This window comes from Haliotis rubra, unplaced genomic scaffold, assembly GCF_003918875.1.
Source record: "Haliotis rubra isolate DU_JTF1 unplaced genomic scaffold, ASM391887v1 Scf254, whole genome shotgun sequence".
NCBI classification, from domain to species: domain Eukaryota; kingdom Metazoa; phylum Mollusca; class Gastropoda; order Lepetellida; family Haliotidae; genus Haliotis; species Haliotis rubra.
In genome coordinates, this window is record NW_025766603.1 from 1271666 (window position 1) to 1294401 (window position 22736).

Consider the following 22736-nt stretch of genomic DNA (forward strand, 5'->3'; position numbering starts at 1 on the left):
GAAACTTGGAGGCCCACTTCGCGAACGGCTGAACTTGACGATTGCATGACTTCCGGTTTGGAAATAGCACTCGTTGTGAGGCTATGAACGGAAGGATCCAGATGTGGATGCCCCCTGGTCTACCAACGCCTCACCACTGGCAACGGATCTGTCGAAACCTCGACACACTTGATTCGGTAAGCATTGGCGAATGACAAACAAATGTTCTCTATGCTCTGTTTACTACAGTAGAAAGGACTTTTTGACAGTGATTTCAGGTGCCTGCCTGTCACCACGAAGCCGAGGCATCGGAAGTGGGCCCAGTAGCTGCATTGCTGTCTGTCACATCCTACCCATGGTCCCTTTTCCTTGTCCCCTTCCCCGTCTCTTTCAATGCCACACTCGGCGCCTCTGTCAGTCACCTTGCCTGAAGGATGACAGTGCTGTCTGCGTCATTCGTGCCTCGGTGACTGTCACAGTGCGCTGATGTGGGGAAGGGAAGTCAGGAGTGGAATCATGGGTAGTGGCAGTATCTGGCACTTTGTGGGAAACCAGAAACATAATGTTGGCAATCATTACATACATTGGCACCAGACACGCTTCATCAACATCTGTATTGTTCTGAACGTCTGTTGACATTTCTGAACTGACTTGTATTACATTGTAAGCACATAGTCAAGTCATGTACACTAGTGAGGTCATCGTACGTCTTTCCTAGTTTGGGCGTGCTGTATTTCAAGTTTTGTTGTGATGACGTCACCGTATGTACATAGCATTCTGTGTCGGTCTTTTTGTATAGCTCGTCAATCTGAAACATAACACCAGATTCTCAATATTTCAGATCCGTGATCACATGACTGCAGCGGACACCTGGAGCAGTCACCATGTGGACCTCTCGAGGGAGACACGTCACTGGCGCCACCATTTGCGACAGTCGGCATACCTTGGGACCCCTATGTCAACACGTCCTCATGTGTCTCTCGGAGCGAAGGCATTGGACCTGCATCTGTCATCGTTCGCCAAGACTTGCCAGGACAAAAAGACGAAGTACTTGGAGGCGACGATGTTTGGTAAACCCTTAGGGTCTCACCATCACCTCCAGCGTGTCTTCGTCCTGGTTGGCGAGCGGGAGGAGGCCAGTGATGTCACCAAGAAAACCAACAGCCAGCTGTGTGGTCTGATAGAGGACACCATTGGGCGACTCCACGATGCAGGTGCAGACGACCTTGCCGGTTCCCTGCGACGGGAGTACATGAAGGACGTCAGGACTGGTACCAAGGCAGTGCTTCTGACTTTCCTCCAGAGGGCTGGTGGTACTTTGACAGCGGTGTATGAGCAGGAGGAATCTCAAGAACGTGCAGGTCAGTGATTATGGTCAATTGTCTTATTTCATGCAATTGCAAAGGCTCGGATTCTTACCTTCTTCATGATTGTTCGTTTGCGGACACTGAGACAGCTGGCCCTTTGCCTTGGCGTGGGCTATGAAGGTCGTTGACACCTTACCGGTGTGGTGTTTTTTAACTGTTTTTTTTTTCCCTTTACATTTCCGCCAGGATTGATTTGCTTCTTTCCAAACTGATAAACTTTGGCTTCCTACAAGTATCACCATTATATCATTAATGTTATATCTTCCTGATGCTGATGTCCTCATGACTTACATATCATGTGCTGTTTATTTCAGATGCTGCACCCGGGCACTGATGCTGCACCGAGACAGACAGCTGTTCATCGTTTGCCAGACAGTACATGTTTTCAATTGTACAGTATGATCAAATGTATATACAGAGCAACTTGTCGATTAATGTTATGGGTTTTGTAACAGCGATGGCATTGATGCATACGTTGTGATACGTTGTGATGACTTATTTGTGTACATAATTCATTATTTTATGATTAGTAGTTTAAATTCGCAACTGTTATTGTTAGTGGCTGTATCTTCGAGGGGGGTTAAGGTACTGTAAAATTATTGTCCTCCTGAGAGGGTGTGTGAGTCCAAAAACAATCATAGTACATTTAAACGTACTACTATTTTTAACCGCAGCATATGTGTTCTTTTAATTACTGGCTAGCTTGTCCACAATTGCTAACATCTCAGGGGATGGTGTCAATCCAGCTAGGGTTCATGCAGGAAGCAAATGTACTGTAAGTCCCCTTGGGCCCTGGTATGGTGATCTCCCTTCAGTTGTTGGCAATCTTTAGCCTGTTTTTATCATGTACTGTCCTCTATGCTTCACATATTTGCGATGTGAATACAATTTTTCCATTGATAACTGTGATATTCTATTTGTTTTCATGTCCTTTGTTGACACGTTTTGCAGTGTATTAGACACAATTCATAGCACTGTACCACTTACTCACCTTATGGGTGACGTATTGACGATTTGACTTTTCAGTCACTCACTCACTCATAATTCTCAAAGGTATTTGTGTTCTCTAAGGACTTTCTCGTGCATTACTGCACTTGTGCATTCTCACTTCTCATCAGTTCGGCACCCATGAAAGGCCACCTCCTCGTGGTGGGTGCTGGGTCACGCTAAGCGCCTTTCAACCCCCCGTTGTGGACCCGGGGGGGATATTTTGGTCCACCAACCCGTTTGCCGTGGGTTGCGCCCCTGTGTCGGTGGAGGACGGTAGTCTGGTGGTTGAGGGCAGTAGGATCCTGGAACCGCGTTCCTGTTGCCCAACACACCACTTTGGCCCTTACTTCACCTAGACGGGTGGTAGAACTGGCCCGGTTCTATCAATCGGCTGGTCACGCCGTGCCCTGTGCATGGAAACATTCATATTGAAATTAATGCGCATTTTTGGAATGCTACTAATGAATGTTATAATTTGAAATTTTATGATACATTTTTGCCTAGAGTCCTATGCCAGAAGGCGGTGGCTCATGGGCCAATCTGGTGATGTTGACCGCTGAATTCTGTATGTTTCTAAGTTATTGTTATGGGCCGAACCAGCCTGACAGTGAACTTAGTGGACAAATATAGCTATTCATGTCATATTTGCTGGAGTATATCAGCCCTGTATCCCTGGTGTTTGCGTCTTGGATATCCGATGCAATTTAACACTGTCCTAGTTGACACTCCGTGGTGGGTGGGGGCAGGGTTGCTGAATGTTTTTCTTTCACTATGGCTTACAATCAATCTGGTTCAAAAGAAGACATTTAGAATCAAGTTCATCTGATGACACTAGTCCAACTGTTGATTCCTGGGCTCGATTCCTGGTGATCGAGGCAAAAGACCATCTTCCTATTAGACTAAATCCATTTGCCATATCAAAAGCTATTCATGGGTATTGTGGTGAAGTAAAAAATGTCACCCGACTTCGTTCTGGTGCCCTTCTTGTAGAGTGTGTGAGGAAACAACAGTCCATAAACCTGTTATCAATACATCAATTTGCCAATGTTGAGGTGGTTGTTTCGGAACACCGGACACTAAATTCCTGCAGAGGCATTGTTCGTGACAGGACCCGTTCCTTGTCCGACATGTCAGAACAAGAAATTGCAGTAGAGTTACAAAATCAAGGGGTTTCATCTGTGAAACGTTTCACACGAAAGAAGGAGGATTCAACTATTGAACCCACACACACGTACCTGTTCACTTTTGCGCTTTCTAAATTACCAGAGTCTATCAAAGCTGGCTATGTAAACATCGGAGTGGAGGTGTATGTCCCCAATCCACTCCGATGTTTTAAATGTCAAAAATTTGGCCATGGTTCTAAGACCTGTACACGCTCAATGGTTTGTCAACGTTGCGGTGATAACCATGACAATCCTGACTGCCAACAGGTCATGAAATGTATCAACTGTGATGGCCAGCATATGGCATCCTCTAAACTCTGTCCTGTTTGGCAAACAGAATCGAAAATTCTTAGATTGAAGTGCGAGAGAAATATCACATTTGGAGAAGCCAGAAAACTCTTAAACTCTCAATCGGCTACCGCACCTACACGTAGTTATTCTGCTGTTGTTTCGAGACCAACTCAGACTTCATCTGTTTCATGCCAGACTGAGCTGACATGGGTCAAATCTGTTCAACCCTTGTCAACTGAACCAATCATCGAGCTTGACCAAATTAAGGCATCAGCTTCAACACCAGCCTCAACATCATGTACAGCGAGTCAGACACAGTCAACACCAATCTCTGAGCAATCGTCCGCAACAAATCTTGCAAAAGAAAAGAAAGAAAGGAAAAAGTTCAATAAAAAACAACACCTCAAGACTCTCACTCAGTCAGAGGTGCCTGTCCAGAACTCTTATAGTGCTCTGGACATGGAAGTCACTCCATCATCACAGAGTTCTGTGAAGAGTGCTTCGTCGTCACGTTCGCGTGTACTCACACCTATTGACCCACCATGAATCATTTATCAAATATAATTCAGTGGAATTGCAGAGGACTTAGAAATAATTTTAATGAGATACAGTTGATAGCTCAAGACTTTAAACCGTCAGCATTATGCCTACAGGAGACTTATCTTAAATTTAATGATACATTTGATCTTAGGCAGTACACATGTCACCACTCATTTTCTCCTCCAGGGGACAAAGCAACTGGGGGTGCTTCTATATTAGTCAGAAATAATGTCATTCATAGTGACATTCCCCCTGAATACTAATCTTCAAGCCGTAGCTATCCGCATTACTTTGCACATAGCATTTACCTTGTGCTCACTGTACACTCCACCTTCATCTGCTCTTCAACAATCTGATCTTCAGAATCTGTATGATCAACTACCTAAGCCCTGTATCATCATGGGCGATTTGAACGGGCACAACCCTCTATGGGGCAGTACCTGTATAAACAATAAAGGTAAGGCAATTGAAGATTTTATTTCTAATAATAATTTATGTGTGTTTAATGATGAATCAAGCACCTATTTGCACCCTGCTACAGGAACCTATTCTTCCCTTGATCTGTCCATCGCAGATGCGAATGTTTACAACGAGTTTGAATGGTCTGTTCATGATGACCTTTGTGGAAGCGATCACTTCCCTACTGTCCTGAAAGCTATCAGACCGGATGATGATTCCCCTTCATCACGGTGGAATTTCTCCAAGGCCAACTGGTCCTTATTTGAAATAATGTGTGTCAACAAAATAATACCGGACAGCTTTAATAATGTATCAGATCCAATACAGCTGTTTTCCGCTGAACTGAATGAAATTGCTGACCAAACAATTCCTAAGTCCTCTGCAAATCCTCACATTCGTAAACCATGGTTTAACAACGAATGCAAACAAGCCAGGAAATGTAGGAAGAAGGCAGAAAAATATTTTCGCCGACACCCTACTGTTCATAATTTGAACAATGTTAAAATTACCAGTGCCAAGGCACGAAGGGCATATAAGCAAAACAAGCGCCTTTCTTGGAGAAACTATGTCTCCAAAATTAATTCGCGCACACCTATGTCTAAGGTGTGGAACATGGTCCAGAGAATAAAAGGCAAAGGTTCCAAATCTGCTGTTCATCATCTTAAAGATGGTGACAATTTAATAACTGATAAATGCAACATTGCAAATAAAATTGGCGAAACTCTTGCCAAAAATTCTTCATCGGCAAATTATGTCCCTGAGTTTCAGAGATATCAGAAACAACAGGAAAAGAAAAAAACTTAATTTCGACTCCAATGACGGTGAAGATTATAATGAAGTGTTTTCATTACATGAGCTACATACTGCTCTTGAGCAAGCTCATGACACTGCAGCGGGTGATGATAATATACATTACCAGCTATTGAAACACTTACCGGAACCATGTCTGATGACACTTTTAGATATATTTGACAAAATATGGACGTCTGGGGAATTTCCTCCTTCATGGCGTAATGCCATTGTAGTCCCAATACCAAAACCTGGCAAGGATCATACAGATCCGTCAAATTATAGACCGATCTCTCTAACTAGCTGTGTCTGTAAAACCATGGAACGTATGGTGAATAATAGATTAACTTGGTATCTTGAAACCAATAACCTCATAACAAATATTCAATGTGGTTTCAGGAAAAATCGTAGTACCATTGATCATTTGGTACGCTTAGAATCCTTTGTTAAAAAATGCAATCGTAAATAAACAACATGCTGTATCGATTTTCTTTGATCTTGAGAAAGCTTATGATACAACCTGGAAGCATGGCATTTTGAAGGATTTACATGATTTTGGTTTAAGGGGTCGTTTACCTCTTTTTATTTCACAGTTTTTAACCGACAGGCAATTTCAAGTCCGAGTGGGTTCTACCCTGTCTGACCATTACAATCAGGATCAGGGTGTCCCACAAGGCAGTATTTTGTCAGTCACTTTATTTAGCATTAAGATTAACAGCTTATCCAAGGTTTTAAACGATTCAATTGATGGATCACTTTTTGTGGATGATTTTAACATTTCTTGTCGCGGTAAGAATATGCATACTATTGAACGGCAACTACAGTTGTGTTTAAATAAAATACATAAATGGTGTCTTGAAAACGGCTTTAAATTTTCTAAATCAAAACTAATTGCATACACTTCTGCCGTAAATATAAACCACATAAAGACCCAGAACTGTTTTAAATGGCACTCCCATCAAGGTTGTAAAGAGGCCAAGTTCTTAGGTCTCATTTTCGACTCCCATTTAACTTTTCTTCCGCATATCAAATCTCTCAAAACGAAATGCCTGAAGGCACTTGATTTATTGAAAGTCGTGTCTAATTCAAGGTGGGGAGGGGATCAAGCTACGCTCCTACACCTTTACAGATCACTTGTCCGCTCGAAGCTTGACTATGGCTCCATCGTTTATGGTGGAGCCTGCAAAAGCAACCTAAAACTCTTAGATTCAGTCCACCATCAAGGTCTGAGACTTTGTCTTGGGTCCTTCAGAACATCTCCTGTTGACAGTCTCTACGTCGAGGCAGATGAGCCTTCTCTTACTCAACGCCGTATAAAATTATCATTACAGTATATTACGAAGCTATATTCTAACGAGTCTAATCCTGCGTTTCACTGTGTCTTCACTCCTCTTTATGAGGATTTGTATAACAAAAAAGCCTTCTCTTGTTCCGCCTCTTGGGCACAGAATTAAACCATTCCTTTCTGCTGCCGGCATTGAGCTGGAGAATATATCTCCTTCTCGTCTTCTTTCTTCTCCTCCTTGGCAATTGGTGAGGCCAGACGTTGACTTAACATTAACCACATTTAAAAAAATCCGAAACAAATGATTTACAGTATAAACAAGAATTTAGTCAATTAAGAAATAAATATAATACCTATAAATCCTTATATACAGATGGATCCAAGGATGGTGGCGCGGTTGCTTGTGCCACTGTCATTGGGTCCAAAACAATATCTTCCAGACTACCCAATGACAGTTCAATTTTCACAGCAGAAGCAAACGCAATACTAACAGCTCTTAAATATATTAATAAACACCGTAAATATAAACAATATATCATCTTTTCAGATTCTCTTTCGTGTCTTCAGGCTATTAAAAATCTTTCTTGCAAACATCCACTTTTATTAGAAATTATTGAATTGTACAATGAACTTGCTACTGGCCAATGCGACATCGTCTTTTGTTGGTTACCCAGCCACGTTGGCATTTCTGGGAACACAATGGCTGATCTTGCTGCTAAGGCAGCACTCAACAAATCTGTGACACCACTTCTTATTCCTTACTCTGATTACAAAGCTTGCATTAGAACTTACATCCGTGATCTGATGCAGAAGAGGTGGGACACCCAAGTAGGTATTAATAAACTACATGAAATAAAACCTTATATCGGTTACACTCACTTGGGTTGTCAATCCAGATTTGAAGAGGTCATCATACGACGATGTCGTATTGGCCACACAAGATACACTCATGAATACCTATTGAAAGGTGAGGATCCTCCGTTTTGTATCCCTTGTGATGAAAGAATCACAGTCAAGCATGTCCTGCTTGACTGTGTTGAATATTCCATCACAAGGGATAAGTATTTTAATGTCAAAACATTGAAGGATCTTTTTACTACTGTTAGTTCTCATTTAGTTATTGCCTTTTTAAAAGAATTAGATTTGTTAAGTGATTTGTAAATAGATAAATATTTTATTATTGGTAATTTAAATTAGTCACTGAGATTGTTAGTGGCTGTACCCTCGAAGGGGGTTGACGTAGCGTAAAATTATTGTCCTCCTGAGAGGGTATGTAAGTCCAAAAACTTTCAAAGGTAAATATAAATTATCCCATTTTAAACGTAGTATTTTTGTTATTTTAACTGTTGGCTAATTTTTCCTATAATCGCCAGCGGCTGAAGTGATGGTGTAAATCCAGCTAGGATCCATGCAGGTAGCAAAAGTAATGTAAGTCCCCATGGTTCCTAGTATGGTGATCTAACTTCAGTTGTTGGCGATCTATAGCCCGTTTTTATATTGTATTGTCTTCATAAATAAAATAATTTTACATGTTCATGCTAGTTTTAGAATCCATCTGTGATACTCTAGTTATTTTACAGTCCTTCGATGACTGATTATTTAGTAACTTTAATGTATTGTTTATATAAAACATTTCTCGTCACTATATGGCTGAAATATTGCCGATGTGACGTTAAATAATAACTCACTCACTCACTCTCATCAGTTTCCAGTTGTCAACATGTCATTTCATCAGCAATCACTCTTTTTGTCACTCATAACTATTCTAGCCCATATGTCATTTCACACGTGTGCAATGTTTCTATGATTTTAGGAATAAATGTTTACAATTGTTGTGAATGGGTTTTCCTTGCATCAGTTCAATCTTACCTGTATTTGTTCACCGCTGGTTCCTTGGACTTCCATCGTGAGTGGTTCACATGCACGATTTCCCCCGTATGTATGTGCATTCGTGACAGTTCGTTTACCAATCCTGGGTATGGTTGCATGGGGCTGTGGGATTGTGACCAATGACAACCATTGATGCACATTTGCAATGATCAAACAGCAAACAACAACAAAATCAACAAACATTTTCCATCACACACACAGCCCAGACATCAAATGACAACACATTCGCTAAAACACACAGTGTGACAATTTTTATTGCAAACTACACAACTGATTCAGTATTCGCGTGACAGTTCGTTGTGGCCCCCACTGGGCTTGCATAGTATTTTTGTTTATTCGTGTAACGGTAGTGCAAAACCAAAAATAAACTCCCAACGAGTGCTATTTCCAAACCGGAAGTCATGCAATCGTTAAGTTCAGCCGTTCGCGAAGTGGGCCTCCAAGTTTCGGGGTATATTTTCTGTTTTTTGTGTGTGTTATTTTGTCTCCCAAGTGTAAATGTCCATAGGGTTAGGTAGTTTAGCAGCTCATATATCACAAACGCTCGGGTTTGTGGTGCCAGTGGCTTCAAATATGGGTTAAACGATTCCAGTCGTGTGTAGCAATGCCATGACCGCGGTGCGGAAAGTTGTTCTTAAAGGGCCTCTTCCATGTATGTGCTATTATAGCTGGATCGACCTATAGGCATATAGCTCGTTTGAACTTTTATAGCTCGATCGACCTATAGGCATATAGCTCGTTTGAACTACTATAGCTCGATCTAACTATTATAGGTCGTTTTGCGGTTCTCTTACGATAATTGTGGTTCATCTGTGCGTAATTTATTGTTTTCATATGGATTTGATTATGTTTGGTTATTTCAAGAGTTTTCATTAACGTAATGGAGTTACTTCCTTCCTAACATTGTTTGGCTTAGTACTTTTGGACTAGTCCATTAATTAACGAAGGTAACAGTGTAGTTAACCTCAGTTCAACCAACCCTAACCTTTGTTTTAACTTTTGGGACGTCACCTTCTTGGGTTTACCTTATAATCTCTTTAGTAACTTTCTCACTCTAGCAGTGATCAGGGCGGTGGGGTAGCCTAGTGGTTAAAGCGTTGGCTCGTCACGCCGAAGACCCGGGTTCGAATCCCCACATGGGTACAATGTGTGAAGCCCATTTCTGGTGTCCCCCGCCGTGATATTGCTAGCAGTGAACACCTGTTGTCCCTGTTAAGGTCAACTTTGAGTTAATTGTCCCCCCGTCTAAAGCCAAAAAAGCTAAAGCTGGCAAAAAGCTAAGTCGCATAAGGCACCTACTCCTTCACACAGCGATGTTGACATGTCCGTAATAACACAGCTTTTTCAGCAGCACATGGACTTGGTGAAGTCCCTTGTTCATGAGTCTGTTGGAGGTCTCCGGCAGGAGTTCCTCGCCCACTCTGAGCAGGGGACGGAGAGTCCGGGGGTGGGATCGCCGAGCCCGGCTCGATCCCTTGGCCTGGCTCGATCCCTTGGCCTGGAGGCGTCTGTAGATCCGTTGCCTCTGGCTTCCGGTCTGAGACGCCTCGGCTGGCGCAGGGAGGTTGAGGGATTCCTGGTGTTCCGGGTCCCTCCCAGTCCCAGCGGAGGAACCAGTCCTGCCTGGTCTCAGGACCGGGGTTCGAGTGTGGTGTCGGGTGCTGGAGCGGGGAGTTCCTTTGGCTCTTCCCTCTGTGTCTGGTGCTAGGCCTCCCACCGGGTCGGGGTTCGGGTCCTCTTTGCGAGGAGACCCAGCCTCTGACTCGGGCTCGGGTGCCGAGTCAATGGACGTTGGGGAGGTCGAGGAGCAGGAGGGTGCTTTCCGTTTCTCGTCGGCTCTGCGGGAGGTACGGCAACGTATTGCTGAGTTTATCCCCCAGGCCGCGGTTCCTCCCAACTGCTCGGACTCATATGAGTTCAGCCTGCTGGGCGAGGCGTTTGCCCCTAGGCAACCCTCGCAGACGCTGCTCCGCATCTTGCCGTCCCTGGTGCAGGACGTGGTGGATCCCCTGGTGCAGCCACCGGTGGATGCCCCTCCTGGTTGGGACATGCCTCCGAGTGTGAGGTCGTCAGCCCTGGAAGCCCCGGCCTGCCAGGCAAGGGCGAACGCTGGGGACGTGTCGCCCCCTGCGCATGTCGATCTACAAGGAGGTCTTATGCCAAGCAGGTGCGGGTGGTGATCCAAACCTCTCCTCTATTCAGAGGTCGTCCCGAAGCTGAGGGGAACGCTGGGGACGTGTCCCAGCATATCGTTCTCTTTATGCCAACTATCCGAAGTTCAAGCCCATCAGCGCGTGCTGTCAGTGGCGTCTACGGTGATGTGCGCAGTCATGGGATGCTCAAGCTGTGGCTGTTGACGTTGACACCCGAGTCTGCCGGCTGGCTTTGGCTGCTGGGCAGGGGTAGGCGGAGCCGTCCCGCGAAGGGTAAGGGCAAGGAGCAGTCCTCTTCGTCTGGCTCTCAACCTTTTCGCGGGCGCGGGAGGTCTGCCCCGACCTCCAGTTAATACAACAGGTTGTCGCCGTGGGTCCGTTCCAGTCAGTTCTCTATTCCTACCAGAGTGGGAGAAGGCTACCAGCAACACTTGGGTGCTTTCCACCGTAGGTGTCGGCCATCTACCACTGTGGAAGCGAGGCCCGCCAGAATTCACCGGCATACGTCGCGACGGGTTCAGGCTTTGCTGGACAAGTCTGCAATAGAGCACATACCACCGGGCGAGGAACAGGGGGATTTTTATTCCACGTACTTCCTCGCGAAGAAAGACGGCAGGTTCGTCCCATTCTCAACCCTCAAGGGGTTGAATCGCATGCTAGAGGTTCCATCCTTCAAGATGGAGACTTCGCTCGGGTGATCTCCTCTGTTCAGCCCGGCGATTGGCCACGTCGATCGATCTAAAGGATGCGTTCAAGGGGCCCAGTACCTCGGTTCTCAGTACCTCCGGTTCTCTTAATGACGGGCTGAATTGCCAATTCATGGTGCTCCCCTTCTGCATATCCACTGCCCCCAGGGTGTTCACCAAGCTCATGTTAGTGCCAGCTACCCTCGCTCGATCGCAAGGAAAGCGTTGTTACCCTTACCTAGACGACTGGTTGCTCAGCGCGCTAACTCAGCCAGCGAGCCTAGATTCTACACACACAGTGATAGACATTCTAGTTCGACTGGGGTGGATCATAAACCTCAAGAAATCCGACCTGGTACCCACCCAGGACTTGGTTTTTCTCGGGGCGCGGTTGCAAACTCACAAGGATCTTGTCTCCTTGTCGCCCGACCGGGTCACCAGAGTACAGGAGATGGTGTCTTCGTTCCTCTCCCAGTCCCAGGCACCAGCGTGGACTTGGCTCCCTCTACTGGGCCATATGGCGGCGACTATCTCTGTAGTGTGGCGGGGGCAGTTGAGGATGCGCCCTAAACAGCAAGCTTTGGCGAGTCTGTGGGCTCACTCGGAGGACCTGGAGCGGAGTCTCACAGTCCCCGGGTGGTTTTCTCCTTATGAGCGAAATATTCTCAAGCACGACGTTAAGCCCAATTTCACCTCACCTCACCTCACCTTCAGTGGTGGACCAATGTCAGGAATCTCTCCAAGGGGTCCCTTTGGAAATCCTGACGCCAGCTCTTACAGTTCAAACCGATGCGTCCCTCACGGGCTGGGGGTGTTCTGGGCACCCTCTCGTGCAGCACTTTTAGCTGGCGCCCGCCTCCCCCGCACTGATTTATTCAGCAGAAGGAATGATGATACGGGCCTAGGTGCTTACCTGGTTGGCTGCGCATGCGTAGCGTATAATAGATAAAAAGATTTTATTTATTGTACAATATTTTTATTAAAACATTGATACAACTGTCACAGGACATTTTCAGCGCAGAAAATGCATATATGTACCCCAAGGACGATTCTCTTCAAAGAATTGAAAACCTCTACAGGTTTGTTTAAATTCAGGTTTCCTTTGTATTGAAGAGCCTATTTCTGCTTGTGGTACTTCCGAGTCATAAAACCGTGTAACTTAATTTTTAGTTGAATAAACATTATTTATTCCACAAGTCGAACATATGGGAGCTCCATATTACAATGTCGGGAATAGAAGTTGCCATTTGTGTCTGTTCCAAATAAATTCTGCACACTGAGACTTTACATATATTACAGAAAAGATGGACATATGAGAGTTCGCTTTATTACATCTGAAAACCACATTTAGAGATGCTTGACCGTATGTACTGTTTCTTGATTTGATCCAAAGAATATATTTTCATTCCAGATGTTTCGCAGATCCTTTGGCACTACTGTCAGACGAGTCTTGAGAAAAATCTGTCCAATTCTCTCATCCCCGCTGAAACCACATACAATAAATTCTTGCCTCAACTATTTACGTACTTTTTTAATTCCGTGTCGACATTTGCCTAGTCATCGGTTCCCAAAACAGGAAAGTCAAGTTGAGCAAGCCTGCCGTGGCCCCAGCTTCGAAGAAACCTGAAACGATAGTAAATAATCCAGTGAAAAACGTACTTATCTTCCTCACAGCATCTTTACTAACTTGGTGAATAGAAACACCCGATTGTACAATTGACCATGCGAGTTTCACGCTACATTGTAAACCAATAGTGAGTGCTTTCCGCAATCTGATTGGTTAATTACCCTTGTCGAATATTGTTCGACATACCTGAAAATGATGGCCTAATAACCGCACATTAATACGTTGGCACTAATACCGTACTATTTTCGCTGCATGAATTTGCATAATTGAGGAACATTACCACCTCAAATTCTTTCTCTGGGATTTTGATACAATCTTTGAAGACGACAAATTCTTGGAAGAATTATTCAAAGATTATGGTGTATACAATCACATGGCACATAATCATATGTGATCAGATAACGGTAAAGTGATTGAAGAGCCATAAAATAATATCCTTCAATGATGTTTATTCACAAAAATGAACTGCTCCGCAAATTTCAAGCTTTCGAGTATTTAATTTGGTACAATATTCCAAGTTTAAATATTATTCAGCCAAAGAATAAGTTAATGACACTTGTTTCTAGATAATGATCTTCCAAAATACACCAATGCCAGCACTCCCGGACGTTTCCACTTCGAAATTCCAGCGCTAACGCTGACCCGGCTCCATCTTGTACACCGAGCGTCCCTCCACAGTCCCGCTTTGCTAAGGTTGATGAGAATGGCCTGAGGGAAATATTTGATGGGTCATTATCGAAAGCAACTGAGAGAAATACAATTTTCTTCAGAGGTGTGCAACGTTTAACATTTTGTAAACAAACCAAAAGGAAGTTACATGTTAGTTACCTCCCTTTCGCTAGACTGTCACAAGGCTTCTAAACAGAATTATCAAAGGCATAAATGCAAATATCGTTATTATTTCTCAAAAACAGCTTTCCACAAGATTTACATCTGATCTAACACTGAATGATAATATTATGATATACTAAAATAGCAAAAAAATAATGCCGTGGCCCCAGCTTCGAAGAAACCTGAAACGATATTAATAATCCAGTGAAAAACGTATTTATCTTCCTCACAGCATCTATATATACTAACTTGGTGAATAGAAACACCCGATTGTACAATTGACCATGCGAGTTTCACGCTACATTCAGCAACATCACCATGAATCTTTCAAATAGTGACACTAGCATGGGGTTCGCGAGAAGCTGAGCATCCCGTGTCACCCATTATGAACAAAATAGTAACCTCCCAAAACAGCAGTGCACAACTAATCCTCAAGCTGATACCTATTTCTTATAATGGATTAGTCCAGTAGAATCACTTAGACGTTATATGAAGCACTTCATTTGCACAAAATATAATATTTGACATCAGCATTTGTCAAGGACAACCACTGATCATGTACATTCCGCATTACATGTATCTGTAAGCGTTACGTTGTTTGAGGTATACCCTTTCGAAGTCTAGCCATAATGACATTAAACAAAAGATTATTACAACAGTTTAAAGAAGTTTAGTTTTACACCACATTTAGCAATATTCCAGCAATATAACTGCGGGGAACACAAGAAATTGGCTTCAACTCTATGCCCATGTAGAGAATCGAACCCGAATATCAATCATAAAAATACCAATATCCCTAACTTATTTTGTCCAGTATATAATCTTTATAGAAATATATAATTGCGTCCCAAAAGGCGGTATAATGAAAAGGAGCTACAATGAGATGGGAGCAGTGTGCGAAATAGCTGCTAGCCCGCAGGCTCGTGGCTAGTAAAGAAACAGTCATTCCAGTAAATCGCCAGTCACTGACTCGACTGGCCTGTGATTTTTCATTTGGTATGGGGTATTCCTGTATGACCTATTTAAGTTATTTGAGCATGAACAAAATTTCTAAAAATTCAGACATGTTTTCTTTATTTGTTTTCGATGGTATTTTATCTTTTGTAATTGTTTGCTTAGTTTATTCATTCGCATTTCGAACTAGTGAATTATTTTGTGGGCTAGTAACTTCCAGGCATAGCTAGCCCTACTGGCTAACAAAATTTGGAAACTATTTCGCACACTGGATGGGAGACTGCTATATTAAGGCTTTAACATTGCAGAAAGGGCTGGAGGGAAGAGCAACAATGTGGTTCAGGGACTGTGAGACAGACATGTTTTGAGACACAGTTGGTAACTGAAAGTGGGTCAAGCTTGGAAGGCGCAAAATGCACGAGCAGGCGCAGTCACGTTTGTCATTGCTGATGGAGAGAGAATGTTAAATTAATTCACAGAACGACAAGAATAGGCTGAGACTGTACTACGGCTGACTTTATGGGACAGCATACCAGGACCACGAAAACCATGTTTAATCCATGTCGGGAATATCCCAGTCGTCAGAGGTAAGGTGTTATGGATGTTCCTAAGTTAGGTTGGTAGTCAATCTTGGGCGGTGGGGTAGATAGCCAAAAGGCCCTCGTGTCTTTGCCAGGATTAAAATTTAAAAAATATTATTTTTGAGATGACCCTCCACTCGAAATGCTTCACAGTACAAAAATAATGAGTCATGATGTACTGTATGTATGAGTCATGTATTGTACTGTGAAGTATTATGAGTTAGGGTCATCTCAAATTTTTATATATTTTTCAAAAAATCTGTAATCCTCGCAAAGACACGAGGGCCTGTTGTGGTTAAAACGTCCGCTCGTCACTCCGACCCGGGTTCGATTCCTCACGGGGGTACAATGTGTGAAGCCAATTTCTGGTGTTCCAAGCTGAGATATTGCTGGAGTATACAGGGGCGGTTGGGTATCCGTGGGGTTAAAGCTTCCAAAACAAGCTTGACTTGATATTCAGGGCGACATGACGAACTTCACAGACTGCAAGTCTTGGTATTATGTAGGGGCGGCGGGGTAGCCTAAGGTTAAAGCCTTCGCTCGTCGATTCCCCACATGGGTTCCCCATATGGGTACAATATGTGAAGCCCATTTCTGGTGTTCCCCGCTGTGATATTTCTAGAATATTGCTAAAAGCGGCGTAGAACTATACTCACTCACTCTTTGATACAGCAAACCTCAGAAAGCGGCGTAAACCCAACTCACTCACCCACCTTTTTTCAATCTCCAAAGTTCCACATTGATACCCATGTTTCTGCAGTTGAGAAGGTAGCATTTTCCAGACCCTTCATCGTTGGTTAATACATTTCTATACTAATAAATGTTCATGTTATTCTCCAAACGCGTCTGTCACAAAACACCCGTGAAGATCCGGGGTAGAAAAGGTCTTCAGCAACCCATGTGCTTGCCATAAAGGCGACTATGCTTGTAAGAGGCGACTAACGGGATCGGGTGGTCAGTTTCGCTGACTTGGTTGACACATGTCATCGGTTCCCAATTGCGCAGATCGATGCTCATGCTGTTGATCACTGGATTGTCTGGTCCAGACTCGATTATTTACAGACCGCCGCCATATAGCTGGGATATTGCTGAGTGCGGCGTAAAACTAAACTCACTCACTCACACACTCTATCACAAAACACTGACATTTCACCCAGACATAATGTTAACCTATTTAAAAATGTGTATCTACACACTCAAAAATTAAACCCAGCAAGAGCCCCAAACAATTCTTTATGTCAGAGCTGCGGCAAGTTTGACTTGTCCAATCATTCTTGACTTGAGTTCGACTACAAGTAATTTCTGGACACCGATCCTGACGACCCGACCACGTTCGGGAGAATTGTTTTTTTCTTTATTTTAAACCGACCGACCGACTCAACTTAGGATCACGGTGACTTACTGAAACACATAAACAAAATGCTGCCCTCACGGTGGAACTCTGGGCCTCCGACCGTGTTACCGAACTCTCCCGAGGGTTGCCGAAAAAGGGAAACCGGGTTTACCCCATTCGTCACCACTCGCCCCTTTCCGTAACCTCCAAGAAGGCTCGTCACCCACACGATACTTGTTATGTGCGAAAATACGACAAACCAATCAGAACGCGCGTAAATGAGCCCGGTGCTTTGATAAAAATAATCCCGAATACTTAAATCGTTTATGGCATTATGTCATTGTATAAAAATTATGAAAAATATATATCGTCATATTGAAAGTACAAAGAACGTAGCTAAAAGGATTTTGCTGCCTATTATGAAGTTTTTAATAAGAATCATGCGATTGACGGTGAGATTCAAATACACGCACGTGCGTTTGTTGACATAACGGCTCTCATGGGTCCAGCTAAGTGTATTTATGATGATCTTGCGGGCTTGTTATGGAGATTGTACGTGCGCTTTGACCAATTTTAGGAAATGTAATTATAATCGCTACGAGTTTCAAAACAATAATATCGTATTTGTATGTAATTATCAACCTTAATCTTTAACATTGGGCTTATATTTCATAGCTCTGGGGATATTTTAGTCTGAGTGTTTTTTGGTCATTGATATTTTATTTCAGCGAATCCATTTGAAATTCCACCAGGGTGTGACAGCAAGGTTACATGAATGTTCAGTCTGAGAAATATTTTAAAGTCATTTTTGAGTATCTGCTTTTGGATTTAATATAGCTGAATTTTGTGTGTGTATATTCAATAAAACAATTCCCATTTGTGATGATTAAACCCTATTTAGAAAATTAACATAATTGGAAATATAAGGTGAACCGATGTCTTTAACAAATATGTTTTTCTCATTCTTTTAGTTGTATCAAAGAGGATTAATTCTTTAAGATGAATAAGTAAAAAAACCCAAAACATCAACCTAGCAATTTAATTTACATGTGCTTCGGTGACATTAAGAAACTTTGGAATCAAACAGGGATAGAGTTATCGTTCTTTTGAAAGTAGTTCTGATGTTCGTGCGCCAATGTGAAATCCTTCCAGAGGGGCACGAGTCGCTATTCGGCTTGTCCCGGAATAACACGAGTTGGTCACGAATGGGTTTACCCGAGTTGTACCGAATCTCCACATACCGGCTTCAGCAGCTGCTTCTGTTAGTCAGCCTACAAGCGCTCAGCATACATATGCACGTCGCTGGCGCCGCGAGTGATTGTTAACCTGTTTGTATGTATTTCTGCTCCCCTAAATATGCCATTAAGTTTCAACATACAGCACGGAATAACTGCACAGTAAGTCACCGTTCACTGTTTTCCACCGTTACACAAATCTACAGAAATCAGCTGTTATGTCTTCACAGATTTTGTAACGAATGCTGCGTCCAAGTGAATTATTTACCAGCGAAATGTGGTGGGTATGGATATGTTGATGCCAGTGCGCGGTACTCGGGAGCCGAGACAGGTATATAACGGTTTCACGTGCTGGATCAGTCGGGAGGTCCGCGGCAGTCGGTTCTGTATCCGCTACTCTGGAAACTGATAAATGTAAGATAACGCCGACTGTGTACCTAGACCTCCTTTTGGTGCCTTTTTGTTACCATTATTTCCTTCAGGTGCCACAATATCCCAATATTACAACCATTCTTTCCACACCCGCAGGACCTCGACCTCCTTTTGGTGCCTTTTGTTACCATTATTTCCTTCAGGTGCCACAATATCCCAATATTACAACCATCCTTTCCACACCCGCAGGACCTCGACCTCCTTTTGGTGCCTTTTTGATACCATTGCCCTTCTGATACCATTAGTTCCTTCCGGTGCCACAATATTTTCATACCAAGATCTCCCTGTACTGACCACCTTCGAGTATGTACTGCCTTTTCATGTAAATACGTCTTTTTGACATCACGAACCTGTGTTTAAGCACAGTTAGTGACATGCATGTACGTCTGTCGATGCTTGTACTGGTCCGAGACCCGTGAAGATCCGGGTTAGAATTGATCTTCATTAACCCATGCCTGTCGTAAGAGGCGACTAACGGGATCAAATGGTCAGGTTCGCTCACTTGGTTGACACATGTCATCGCATCCCAGCTGCGTAGATCGATGCTCATGCTGTTGATCACTGGATTGTCTGGGCCAGACTCGATTATTTGTAATTTGCAGACCGCCGCCATATAGCTGGAATATGGCTGAGTAAAGCTAAACTCACTCACTCACTCACTCCATACAGCCACATTTGGGTTAGAATTGGTCTTCAGCAGCTCATGCTTGTAAGAGGCGACTATCGGGATCGGGTGGTGGACGCCATCGTATCAGAATGGAGTAGATCGATGCTCATACTGTTGATCACTGGATCGTCTGGTCCAGACTCGATTATTTATAGACCGTCATATATAGCTGGAATATTGCTGAGTGCGGCATTAATTAATCAACAAACAAACAAGGCAGTGATAGTACAGGAAGATTGCTAAAATCGCCGTAAAACCATGCTCACTCCGGGAAACCTCGTGTAAAATGTGCTCCTCAAAATCCGTGCTAAGACCTGGAAGCTCAGCGACTGTCACGAGATCTGTGATGCCCTATGCCCCTGTTGCCTTGTGCGCAACACATTCGGCCAATCAGAAGCCAGCTTTTTCGAGTCCGATGCCCATTCGGAACTACTCGTCCCTTTCCGTACGATGCCTTGAAGAGGGAATCGTCCATTACGTGTGGCAAGAGCAAGGAAACAGCAGAGACCATCCCCGCAACATAACATGAGTCAATACAGCTATCAGCGTTGAGGGAGCGAGTTTAGTTTTACGCCCTCAGCAGTATTCCAAGGCGGCGGTTTGTAAATAATCGTGTCTGGACCAGGCAATCCAGGGATCAACAGCATGAGCATCGGTTTTGGCAATTGGGATACGATGACATGTGTCAGCCAAGTCAACGAGCCTGACCACCCGATCCCCGTTGGAGCGGAACATGACATTGGTCTGTTAACTTTTGAAACAATTCTAATTTATTATGTGGGCAATGCTTTAGTTACAGCAGATTTTGAGGGTTTGGTTAAAGACGAAAAACCTAAAGCGAAGGAATTGGCTCGAGGTTTCACGTTTTCATCCAAACCAATAACACAACCATTACATGTAGTTTCTACAAGAAAATAGGGGCGGTGTAGCCTAATGGTTAAAGCGTCCACTCTTCACGCTGAAGACGCGGATTCGATTCCCCACATGGGTATAATATGTGAAGCCCATTTTTGGTGTCCCCTGGTGTTGCTGGAATATTGCTAAAAGCGGCGTAAAACCATACTCACTCACTCGCTCATTACGAGAAAATACAGTTCCTAAATTACAGTAAGAAAATGCAATGAAAAGAAGATCTTCAATTCAGAAGATCTTCATTTTGTGGTAATCTAGAATTGGCTTTCTTGGATATATTTTGTTTCAGGGTCTGTGTGACGGACTATATGTACCAGAGAGAAAACGTCAGTATACCTTCAACTTTAAACAACTCAGTTGTAGCCGGCGAGCGGGCGAAAGACCACGTGCAACATGCAGACAATTGAAGTCCTGGCATCCAATGGGAAAACCATGCGTTAAGGTACTGAGCATGAAAGAGGTGAGGTTAAATTGGGTTGTACGTCGTGCTTGAGAATATTTCGCTCATATGACGACGTGCATGCGTGTGTATGTGTATGTGCGGCTGCTTGTACTAGCCCAGGCTTAAGCTGGTTTTAATGTGCTAGCCCACTGAGATACCATGCCGCAGTGAAGCATGAATACCCCACTCAGACACATTATACTGACTCCGAGCCGACCAGTCCTTGTTGTACCCATTAATGCCGAGCGCCAGGCAGGGACCAACAAGTACCATATTTTAACGTCTTTTGGTATGACGCGGTCGGGGATCGAACCCGCGACCTTCCGCACTCCGGGCGGACGCTCTAACCACTACACCACGGAGGCGGTGTGAGCATGAAAGAAGGACTTGCAGGCATGATTCATGCCATTTTGATTTTTTGTACCTGTATCCTGTGAAATCACGATTTGATGCAAAGTGAAAGGCTATTGGTACAAATTTAGTTCATTAAACTAGGTCTGAAAATGCAAATGTAAAACCTGATAGCAAGCTATTTCTAACAGTTTTAATGTTGTGCTTCAACGTTGGTCTCAGTGTTACTATGAAATGCTTATAATACAATAACAAAATGGCCTTTTAATGTGAGACTGCGTAGATAATGCAGGGCAAATCTGAAATAAATGAAAGGAAATTTACAAGTTTGGCATGACATCTGTGCATTTGATTGTGTATATTCCGATCCACAAAGCGTTCGTAACGTTACGACATGTCGTAGCTCTATACTACACCATTGGTATACGAATGACGTAAAGCTACAAACGCATTGTGGATAGGGTCCCTGGATATTATTGCCCCTGGGTGCAGAATTATTTATTGACGCATAATGTATATTTCGAGGTTTTCCATTATTCTTTGACTGATAGTTAACGATCCACAAAAGGATGTACTTTAATTATTATTTTTTGTAACCCACCTACCTTTTAAAATCTTACAAATAATCGTCGTTGACTCTTTTCTTACGCAGGTGATTGAAGTTTCCCTGGCTGAACAGCTGAATTGTCCATGTGTTAACCCAGGTTAAGGTAATAAATCAAGTTTAAAGTTCGGTCAATTGCCCACGTTAATCAAATGTATACTAAAATCCACGGAAAGAACCAGATATGGAACATAACCATATTGTACGAGATTATTGAAGATAGATGACGCTTAAAGACTTACACAGGGGCGTGTGGGAGGCCTAGTGGTTAAAGCTTTCGGTCGTCACGCCAAAGACCTGGGTTCGATTCCCGACATGGGTACAATGTGTGAATCCCATTTCTGGTGTCCCCACCATATTGCCGTGATATTGCTGGAATACGTTTCAAAGTGACGCAAAACTAAACTCACTCACTCAAGGTTGTGAGTTTTAAGACAGCAGCCATTTGTTGCACTTTGGGGAAATGTTCACGATGCCGAGCTGTAAAAAACAGTACTTCACCTTGAAACCCTGACCCCTATACTGGAGCCAGCCGAAGACCCGGGTTCGAATCCCCACATGGGTACAATGTGTGAAGCCCATTTCTGGTGTCCTCCGCCGTGATGTTGCTGGAATATTGCTAAAAGCGGCGTAAAACCAAACTCAGTAATCAGAAATCAAAACCCGGGTGAAACGTGAATTACTGTTTTGTGGATGTGTGCAGTAATATGCTTTTTCTATTTATAGATTCGTTGTTGCAGTCGACATAGGATTGCCCTGTTCCATTAACTCGTTTGCCATTGGTTGACTCGCCAGCTCTGTCCACGCCAGAATCAACCCATGCTCGTTAAAGTCGACTTACGATTGGTCAGACTCGCTGACCCAGTTGGCCACATGAAATGGAAGGACGTTTACGTCAAGCCCAGAATCAGCCATTGACGTTATCTGAATTGGGACGAGCGTTGGTTCAGACATGGAACAACATTACCCAAGCTTTCTTCAATCGCTGTGTGTTGTCGTTACCAAACCTGCATCAACGCCAATCGTGGACACACACGATACTGGATTTGTGAACTGACTTTTGACAAAACAACTTTCCAAGAGCGTGTGACCATATCTAGCGTTAAATCATACCGATTTCGATATTATCCTGTCAACAGTTAAACAGTGATTTAGGAAAACACCACAAATCATGT

General features: G+C 43.5%; 1 long non-coding RNA gene across 1 annotated transcript; it reads left to right on the forward strand.

The window, feature by feature from the left end:
- Positions 1-15506: 15506 nt before the first annotated feature.
- LOC124279643 lies at positions 15507-22519 on the forward strand. Its single transcript, XR_006899431.1, has 4 exons — positions 15507-15591; positions 20454-20606; positions 21610-21667; positions 22288-22519. It is a non-coding gene; the product is annotated as an uncharacterized LOC124279643 (long non-coding RNA).
- The last annotated feature ends 217 nt before the right edge of the window (positions 22520-22736 follow it).